At 41.8% G+C, this 11,114-nt stretch overlaps 1 long non-coding RNA gene across 1 annotated transcript; it reads left to right on the forward strand.

Moving 5' to 3' along the window:
• Window positions 1–4,246: 4,246 nt before the first annotated feature.
• LOC310883192 lies at window positions 4,247–10,500 on the forward strand. Its single transcript, XR_014573367.1, has 3 exons — window positions 4,247–5,314; window positions 8,019–8,104; window positions 9,949–10,500. It is a non-coding gene; the product is annotated as an uncharacterized lncRNA (long non-coding RNA).
• The last annotated feature ends 614 nt before the right edge of the window (window positions 10,501–11,114 follow it).

Here is an 11,114-nt window from a genome sequence, read left to right on the forward strand (position 1 = left end):
ACTGATTGGAGACTCTCACTGCAAATGTGATGTAAAATGTGTCAGCTCAGACTTCAGTCTAGGTTAATAAAAGAAAAAAAAGTTTTCTCTGGCATTTGCCAGGAAAGGAGCAAGCACCTAGGCAGTCACCTGCCTCCTCTGACATGCAGTAACTTATTAACGTACAGAAACCCACTACAGTGCCAGAGCCATTAGAGACAAAACAGCATCTCACCCTCATTAAAATGCAGCTCTGGAGGCTGCCCTTCAGGAGTAATGGCATGTGCAGTGTTGGCTCCGTTCTGTTTCCTGCAGAAAGGAGAGTGATTATGCGGAGTCATGAGTTCACTTTGCAGATGAAGAAGTAATATTAATGAAGGTGCTCTTGGAAACAGAAAAGCATGTGCAAACATTTCCTTGTAGGATAGGAGATTATACTGTCAGTGCTGAATAAAAGCTTGTTATGTACTAAAAGGGTTTGTTTTTAGTGGGTATTTTTTTTATGTCTTTTTCTGCATTAAGCTGTACCTACTATAATGCATTACAAGAAGCTACATCACATTTATTTTGTAATTGTCCTTTTCTTCAGTAAATAAACCCTGGCATTTGGTTGGTAGTGGGTGTATCCCCTGGGTGTGACCTCGTTTTGGGACTGCTTTGAGGTACAGGTGAATGGGCGGCTGGGTAGGGCAGGAGGGCAGGGGGTTGTGACTAATACCTGCTGCAGGATGCACGGCCACAGTACATGCTGTAACCACCCCTCTGTCCCTCCATCAGCCGAGATGCGCAGGGACTGCAAGCTCAGCTTCACTGGGCTCTTCCCTCAGCTATCCATCCTATACAATGACCTTCTTCACCTTCTTTGTGGAAGAAACAGCCAAGGTCTGGTGCCTCGTTCTGGGGTAGAAAAATTCATTTTTGCTCACACTGCTGGGGAACCTGAGTTGAACGTACACAACCCTCCATGCACTGTGCTTTCTTCTTAGCTGCTGTGACCTGTTATCCTGGTTTGCTAACATTCACACATTGAACAGGTCATCAGGATGAAAGAGGGCTTCAGTCTCCTCTCCATTTTGCTTTGATTTCTAGAAAGTGAAAGGTGAAAGAAACTTTATTTTGGAACATGCTATGAACATGTACATAATAAACTAGAAGGCAAAGAAAAACAATATAGCGAAGGAGAAATAATGGCATCTTTTCAAGTTCTTTTTCATGCATAAATCTATAGAAATTGTCCTAAGTAGAAATGAGGGGATCAGGCAACTTCTGAGAATCTGAATATCCTGAGTTGGAAGGGACCCACAAGAATCACTGAGTTCAATTCTTGTCTCTACACAGGAACACCCAAAAAATCAGACCCTGTGTCTGAGAGTGTGTCTGAGAGTGTTGTCTGAGATTGTTGTCTGATTGTGTCTGGCTTCTTGAACTCTGGCAGGCTCGGTGCTGTGACCACTGCCCTGGGCAGCCTGTCCCAGTGCCCAGCCACCCTCTGGGTGCAGAACCTTTCCCTAACACCCAGCCTGACCCTCCCCTGTCCCAGCCCCATGCCGTTCCCTCGGGTCCCGTCGCTGTCCCCAGAGAGCAGAGCTCAGCGCCTGCCCCTCCGCTCCCCTCGTGAGGGAGCTGCAGGCCGCCATGAGGCCTCCCCTCAGCCTGCTCTGCTCTGGGCTGAACCAACCAAGGGACCTCAGCCACTCCTCATACGTCTTCCCCTTTAGACCCTTCACCATCTTTGTAGCCCTACTTTAGGCACTCTAATAGTTTTATATTCTTCTTATACTGTGGTGCCCAGAACTGCCCACAGTACTCGAGGTGAGGCCGCGCAGCGCAGAGCAGAGCAGGACAATCCCTTCCCTCACCCGGCTGGCAGTGCTGGGCCTGATGCACCCCAGGGTACGCTTGGCTCTCCTGGCTGCCAGGGCACACTGCTGAGTCATGCTCAACCTGCTGTCGATCAAAACCCCCAGATCCCTTTCTTCAGGGTTACTCTCCAGCCTCTCGTCCCCCAGTCTGTATTTATAGCCAGGGAGAAGCAGAACATCTTGAAGAATTGCAGCCTTACAAATGAAAACCAATCTCGAAGTAGTCTTGTGCTGTACAGCACCTGTCTTTTGGTCCCTGTGCTAACAGGACAGGTACTAGAGAGGGAAGGCTTCATCCTAGACTGATTCTCAGGGAATTGTACAACCAGAAGTAGACAGGAGCCCAAGAAATCCACCACAAGCACTTTGTAAAACCTCCTTCTTTTGGGGGATTTTCTACTGCTGGACATGGTGTTTTGCTCTGTAGTGGCTTTTTTTTTTTTTAATTTATTATTATTTTTTTAATTAAAGTGTTACTTCAAGGGTTAATAATCATTCATTCAAGAGTTTCTGACAGAAATCTGCTTGGTTTGATGTGATTGGTTTCCAACTGATAAACAAAGTAACCTAAGAACTCAGCAACAGACTAAAATCAGCAGTTGCTGGAACTCCTTTCTCTTGAGGCAAAATTAGCATAGTCATTACGTTGCTCCATTCATCTTTTTCCCCTTCCCTGTTGACTGTTATAATACTCAGAATGTATATCATCAGGACTCACAGGGAACAGCAAAAAGGTGAATATATTTTAATGGATTTCAGAAGCATCCTTGAACTAGAAGCAGGAAGAAGCAGATGAGGTACTGAAATGCACTCTGAATTTAAAGGAAAACTCTTTATCTCATCATCACACATTCATATTGTGTGAACAAATCACTAAAAAAAGAAAGTAGATCAAATAAATTTTTCATATGTGGAAAGAAAAAGAAATAAAGGCACAGAAACAAGAAAAGAGCCATCCTGTGATGGCAACTGCCTTCCATTTCAAAATCGCTGGTTCTCTCAGGAGTTCTTGCATTGCCTCTGAATATCATGTCAGCACAGCAGTGCCTGCCTTTCCTTGCATAAGGAGTTATTTTACTTTTAATTCAGACTAGGGGCAGCAATAACATTGGTTGCTGATGAATGTGTCTTAATGAAAAGTGAAGGCCAGGTATCAAGTACAACAACATTTGACTAAAACAAATCCAGAGAGTAACCTCTTTTGATGAGAATCAAGAGTTTTCAATAAGGTCACACTGCCTGAAATGATAAGAAGTCAGGGTATTATTTGCAAATAAAAATTCTGAGGTATGTTTTGGCTTTGTCTCTTCGTGGATGATCTGCAATATGATTTGCACCCTGGTATCTGCAAAAGTGTTTACCACAGTTATTTCTTATCCATATTTGCAGCTAGTTTTTGTCTATCACCCCCTTGCTAACTGTAAACATCAGCAAAGAATACTTCGTGTGTGTGGATCAGGCTGTGCGTAGACCAGGCTTTTCTGGGTGGTGCATAGATCTTGTCAACAGTTTTCAAAAGGACATTCAGTCAGAGCAAGCAATTGCCAAGAAAGGGAATAATTAGTATGTAAGCCAGACCACTCTGGAAAAGCAGGTTTCCAAAACAAATCTGGCCTGATTTGCAGCATTAGGACATGGCTTTGCCCTAAGCCATGTTTGGAGCAGCCAATCTGTTCCTTCTGGAAAATGCATGAGCCAGAGTCTTCTCTGGGAAGAGGCATCGAAAGTGATGCCATGCTCAGCTCTTCTCCCCTGCAGGGCAGTCACATTCCCAGGTTGCTGTTTGCCTGCGAGACACAGAGATGCTTTGACTGGGATGTGCCACCCTAAATAAGCAAATATATTAGCTCACAGTTTTGCCACCACTAGTCTCATGACAGCTGGCAGGGATTATTATTTGTTTCCATCCTAAAAGTATGTAGTTAGAAAGGTGTTTCCTTGCCCTCATTCACCCACTTATATAAATGCACTGACATGTCAATTGCTCACACCTACAGAAAGCATTTTCACCTGAGCACTCCATACAGCTTCCTTTGCTCCCTGCCCAGGAAGGACTGGCTGAGACATTCAGTCTGTATTCACTGATTAAATGGGTTTGCAACACACTGAAACAGTGGGTTTATTTTGTTCTAACTTCTGCCACAGCACTGCCGTAATGAAATAGGTAATTGAGCCAGTCTATCCTGGAGGCTTATTGCTTTCCAACTCACAAAATCCAGAGGATTATCATTTTGTGAAGTTGAATCCCTTTGAGTACTGAGGGCCAAATTTTGCAAAGGGAAAGTAAATTAGAACATTTTAGTAGGTAATAAATGGATGATCAAGCTCATGGTTTTTCTCAGAAGGGATCCTTTGGCTTGTGGTTGAATGATTTTGGATACTAATCTGCTAAAAATAATGTGGTGTCCGGCATTCCAATGGCAGGATTGTTATTTTACAGATAATACTTCAGGTTGAATTAGAGAATGTGGTTTCGTAGGTCATGCCCTTGAGGGATTTTTTTAATGGGAGATAACTTTCATAAAACCAAGAATGGGTTAATAAAATACTAATTCCTCACCCTTTTCTGCAGTGAGAACAGCAAATGGAACAGTGATATCAGTTAACATTTTTTTCATTCTGTGAGCAGAATTTTGCCTCATGCTTAAGTCTAAGTTCACAACATTTTCTTACAGTTCTTATTTTGTAGTCATTAACTGTGTGATTAACCTTTGTGTTCCATGGGAGGTAATGTGCCTCCTGCCATCGGTCTCTCTTGCAGCATCTAGACTCTGTAGGAGTATCCTGACAACTAGCATTTCTTCACACCAGTGACATCGTCTGTTTATTGCTGCGTGAACCAACCAGTTCTACTGAAAAAAAAAAAAAAAAAAAAAGTGAACAGGTCTGTGATAATCACAAAAATGCCACAAATGAGAATTACCCGAGACAGAAAAAGACAAAAGCATCATTAGCCCTAGAGGCTAAAGATCACAGATAGAGTGAGCTTTCTGATGCCACCTACAGAGGACAAACAGGAAGGAACGAAATGCTTCTGTATGACTGTTGCATGACTTCAGGCTCCAGGGCAAGCAGCACGGGGTTTGGCCAGAAATCCCCTGAATTTCTGTGTAAATCTAGTAAGCCCTCTTGTCTGACCCAGTGTGGTCCGACTGGCAACCTGTAGTCAAATCTGGCAAATTGGACACTTCCATCTGGTGTCTTCCCTGGAAGAAATGGTATAGCCAATCAAGTACAAATGATGCTTGAACAGACAAATGCCTCTTCTGGAGGCTGTGAATGAGCTGCCAGCTTTCCAGCCGTCACTGCCTTCACTCCTTTCCTCCTCCTCACTGACTACAGCAGCAGCAGAGCTCCCTGAGCCAGAGATGGGGTGCATCTGACAACTCTTGACAGCAAGGGGTTGAGGTAGCTACAGCTTCCCGGAGGTGAGAGTGACTGGAGGAAGAAGAAGAGAAGGATGCCAAAATCTGGTGAGTCGTGCCCTTACCTGAGTGAACATGCCCTGAGGGAACACTGTCTCAGTTGAGGGAATCAGGCTATGGCAAGGTTTGAGATTTCTTCTCAAGGGGAAGAGTACCCAGGGTGCTCAGACATTTCTCGTGTCCTCACTGAGCTGAAACTCAGGCTTTGGGCTGAGGACTTGTTCTCCCCTTTGTCTGGACTCTGCTGAAGAGAAACCAGCTGGGCTGGGCAGCACCATCCTGCCGAAGCCAGACATTGCCTTGGGAAACAGCAAGGCCTCCTCAGAACCTGTGAAAAGAAGCAGGGAGAGCACCACCCACAAAGCTGAAATTACTGGGGTGAATATAAGAGTCTTTGTACTGAGCTGAATGATGACAGAAGTATGACACCAATGGGTAGATGATAAGGCAGAAGCACCATCACTGCTGCAGGCAATACTGCAGCACCTGGGGATGGCATCACGCCAGGAGCATCTCTAAGGCTCCATTACAAAGGCACTCTGCTGAAAATGCATCTGCCTGAAAATAACCCTAGGCACAGGAACTTTACTAACCACTGACAGCCATCTGAGGGCAAAAGGAAGAAAAATTCAAGGGTCAAAGGAATCCTTGTTGGCAGGAATGTGGAATTTACTATTCACATATGCTAATTGTTTCCATTCTTTCTAAGCTTTTATCCAGAAAGAACGTTTACCTGCCTCCTTCGCAAAGTGTTCAGTACTTGTCAGTGATAATGTGCTTTCTTATAAACCTGGTTAGAGAGGCATTTGGCTTTCTCAAGTTTCAGGCTGAAGCTTGACTCGCTTTATAGGTTTACCGAGGCTTTGAATCCTGCCCTCATTTGTGGTGTTCAAAGTCTAAGGTTGTTTCAGAACAACATGAGATAACAGCATTTTCTATGAAAAAAATTACTCATATCATTATATGCCTTGTGTTCTTCTCCACATTCCCAGTTTCAGTTTAGCAGATTAGTCAGTGGGTCATAAAGTGAGGTATAGAATAGACTTGTTCGTACATTCCCAAGCAGCAAACAATCCTATTTCTTACTTGGAAATTCCTGTAAGTGTGTTTCAGTTGACTTATTGACACCAAAGGGACATGGGAAGCATGCAAGGATCACTTTTTGTGTTTTTCAGGAGCTGAAGAGCAGTTTTTTTTACGGCTGAAGAACAGTTATGGCTGGAGAACTGTTTTTCTAGCACTATATAAGGTTAATGCCTTTGGCCACCTTCCTTAATGCTTTTAGGGACATTACTGCATTTGCGGAAAAAATGTCAGGTTGAAGTGTTTATTTTCCACAGAGTTCATGTACCGGTGTTCTTTCATAATGGCAGTTTCTATTGTACCAGATGACTGATGGAGCATTAATCAGCTTATCTGATGGTCTTTGTGTTAGAGGGACATTTTCTCATGCTATTGCTATTGATCTGTTACCATCCCATTAGCTTACAGAATTGACTTATGGAGCACTTTAGACATAGGAAAATCAGTTACTACACAAAAGTGCCCTCTATTTTTATTAATGCACTAGAACTAAATTCCCAAGGGTTAGTTTGAGACCACTGATGTAGAAGACATTGTAACCTGTCTGCCACTTAGCCTTGCAGGTATGTGACATATCTGCATCTCACCGTGGAGTTAGTGCTGACCTGAAATGGGATGCCCATTGCTGATCATAATGTCTCTCCACTGAATGTTAACAGATCAACTTTCTAGAGGGTTATGAAAAGAAACCATGAAATATAAGTATACTCTAAAAACATTTACAGTTGTCAGCAAGGTACTTTTATTACTGACATCAAGTCTTCTGTCCATGGTCAGTTCCTGTTCCAGCAGTCACTGGGGTAAAGATGGTCTAGTGAATAATTATTTTTTACACAGTGTATTTCATGACAAAAAATGTAAGGGAAAAAAAAGGAAATATAGAGCCTCAGAAATTTTCCAAGTGCCTCTGCTGCTGCTTGCTCTCCCAGCCTTATTCAGTGCCTGCCTCTGCAGGTTGGGGTGAGCAGCCACGCTAGCAGCAGGCCTCATAAAGTGCTGGGGTAAGAGCAAAAAACTTAGTGGTGGGCAGCCCAGCCTTGCCTCACCTTTTCCCTGTTCATTGGCATGGTATCACCTGAATACGTCTGGGCACAGGAGATGGGAGGGAAAAGAGAGGTGGACACTTGCTGGATCTGGGCATGGAGGTAACAGGTCAATGACAGCTCCTCCTGAAAATGGGATTTGTTCAGCCTCAGGGCTCCAAGCTGTTCGTGGAAGATGACACTTTGCTGCTGCCATGATGACTGCTTTGCTGATGCCATGAAATTGATTTTTATGACCCAGGATGAGGACAAAACAATTTAATCTTCATCAGTGGGGCAGAAAAACACATTTCCCTGCTTTGCTGAGGACACTGAACCTACATTGCTCACTATGGCTGGAACAAATGAAGCAGCTTGGTGCAGTGTAGTATAATGGACTGCTAAAGCCATCACTCTAACAAGATGGAAGGCAGCTCTGTCCTGTCTGCCCTAGACCCATGCAGCACATTTGAATCGCCCTTCTTCTGCATCTTATACCATCATTTATACTAATGCATTTGACTGCTATCAATTCAATTCACATTCATTTCACACACAAGAAAAATAACTAGAGCAAAGTGAACAGAAGTGGTGAATCCAACACAAAAGAGAAAATCTGAGATGTGACTGAAACTTCTCTTTAACAGGTTAAATTAATTAGACTCTACCGAAACCTCACTTCCTCTCTCTCAGCTGGACTTGCACGTCACAGATTGTATCTTAGAAAGAAGAGGTAAGAGCTTGGCTTTTAATTTAGCCACAAACTGTCAATTTAAAGTTTACCGGAACCTTAGTGAATGTAGTCCATATTTCAGGAGTCATGGGTCCTCTATGTGCTTCTGAGGAAAGACTCAATTTCTCTTAAAATGAATAGATTCAACAGGTTTTATTCTTGACATTCTCATACGTCTTGCATCAGTTGCCAATAGTTCTGAATACGACCATTTTTTTTACGTTAAAAATAGCCGCAGATGGTTCCCAGGAATGGACTGTCAGAGACATAGACAATGAATCTTTCCATTTCTCACTGTGTAGGGATCTTCCAGATTTTAAAAACTGATGCGAAGAGTCCAAAAAGAGGTAGTCTGAAGAAATAGGCCTAGGACAAATTTGAATGAAAATTGATCTTAATACCGTGGGTTTGGGGAAGTGATAAAGAAAATAGCATGGATTTTCTAAACTAATTATACTTTGTCCTTAGCTTAAGTAGTGTCTTTCCTTAATCTCTTTAATTACTTGCACTCTTCGAGAAATATTTTTTCTTTATGAAGATCATTCATATTAAATGAATCACGGCTTTGTACTGTTGCTTCAGTTTTTATTTAAAACATAATTCACAGACAAGTTCTGTATTCCCTCTAGATTTTATGAATTATAAACAACATTAAATCTCTTTTACTTAAACTAACAAGTTTTCTTTTCCACAAGCTAGGAGCTCTTTAGCACCATAAGAAGTCAGCAATATCTAAGCAGGCAGATAATTACTGTTTCTTTGTCATGCCTGTAACTCTAATGCACATTAATTGGAGCTTTACATGCAACTCTGAATAAAGCCTCATTCTTCAAGGTGCTGAACAGCTTGCCTAACACCTGGAGGTGGTAAGCACCTCTCCAAGCTGCCAACCTCCTATAATAGTTGTGGGCTTGATGCATCGGTTGTAAATTCTGTTTCAAAATGAGAAATCCCTTTGTACTTATCTGTTTAATCTTTGTGCTTCACTCTTGGCTATCTGGATTTATCAGAGAACTGTGAATGTTGTCAGACTCCTAGGGGTGACAGCTGAGATTATAACCATCTTCTTACACCTTAGTTAAAAACTGGTATATAGAAATAATATATATATTATATGTACATTATAATATATTCATTATATGTATGTACATTATAATAATATGTATAAGTAACTGCATGCCATATTACAAAGAATTCGATCAAAATCTCACATACTAAATCCTTTACCTATTTCAACTCTTTTATGACTTGGCTAAACCTGGAAGTGGGGCTTATTCTTCTTTTGAACAGTAGTTCCCTGGACTCCTGTATTTTCAGTTGCTATTCCAGACCTTAACATATTGAAGAACCAAGAACAGGCAAGAATTATTTGATATACAGTTTCATGACTGCAATGCAGCCAGGACTTGCTCACAGGTGGTTGTTTTTCGTTTGTTTGTTTGTTTGTTTGTTTTTGTTGTGTTTTTTGGTAGTTTTTTTTTCTTCTGTTACTGTCCTCTACCCTTAGTCACATGCATTTTTGTTGCTATTTCCCTCTCTCATGTTCATTCCTGCATTTCTGACAAGTGCACAGAAGGTATTTTGTGTCTAACATACATGCTAAATACTTGTCAAAGGGTTTTATGCCCAGACAATCAAAACTTCAGCGACATTTCTAACTCTGGCAATGATTTTCTAAGCCTCTTCTCCCCAAAATACCACAATTTCAGTCCATTGTACAGTCTCTCTAACCAAGAGAATTCTGACACACTTTCTGTTTCTTAGGGATGCCACTACACATCATCTGGATTTCTGCTCCCACAGGAATTAAATTTCCTAATTGCATAACTATTAATATTCCTTAGGTACACTCCTCATGACTGAAGTTCTCAAAATAGGATCTAAAACACATGGACTAATCCTTGAATTACTACAAGAGAAGACCTAAGTTTCACAGCTATGTTAGCAATGCAGGGTGTTGAGGTTGCATTCTGCTTATTCTTATCATTGTGTGGTATTTGAACTGGAAGAAACCAGAAGTCTTATTCATCTATTTATTATTATTATTATTATTATTATTATTATTATTATTGGGCCCTGTTGAAGCCAAGGAAATCAAGAATGGCTATGGCTTCACTTTCACTTGACAGACAGCATTGGCTAGGGAATTCTATAGGTATGGGGATGACCTGAATTCAAAGAGGCATTCTGCATCTGGACACCTGAACAAACGTCAGCTGAAGGACTGTTCTAAATCTTCTGAGCTCTGGGTTTGTAGGGTTTTGATTTTTAGTTACTTGTCTTTATTCAGTTTAAATTAAGATGAATTAACATTGAATATTCACTGTGGACGAAGGATCTTACCATCTCACTTGCACCATACATGTCTGAGACCAGCAGCAGGGGAGTGATACTAGGGGCCATGCTTGTGGAGAATTTTGCTGTATAGTTATTAGTATATAGTATATTATTTTTAGCATATAGTATATCTTAGTATATAGTACATTATAGTATATATATTATTAATATACAGTATATTGCTCAGGGTAGCGAAGTTGGTAAGAAGCATGTGAGGCAGTATCACAGATTCAAGGGCAAGTCAAAGTGAGCAGAATGGTCAGAATTTTAGGTGCAAGTGGGGTATACATGCAGGAGGCCATAACTAACCATTTCACTAAGGTAACAAGATGAATGAGCATTGAATAGACAAGAATAACAGGAGAATAAGAAACTGCAAAGACATCTAAAGGTCAGAGAATCAGGTAATGGTTTGGGATGGAAGGGATCTTAAAGATCATCTAGTTCCAACCCCCTACCATGGGCAGGGACACCTCCCACCAGACCAGGTTGCCCAGAGCCTCATCCAGCCTGGCCTTGAACACCTCCAGGGATGGGGCACCCACAGCTTCTCTGGGCAGCCTGTGCCAGGCCTACTTTAGGTACTGGAAAACTGCTATAAGGTCTCCCTGTTTCAGATGAAACATCTGAACATAAAATGTGCCATCTTTTGGGGGGTTAATAGGAGAACAGC

This window comes from Anser anser (assembly GCF_964211835.1).
Source record: "Anser anser genome assembly, chromosome: 1".
In the NCBI taxonomy this organism is placed as follows: Eukaryota; Metazoa; Chordata; class Aves; order Anseriformes; family Anatidae; genus Anser; species Anser anser.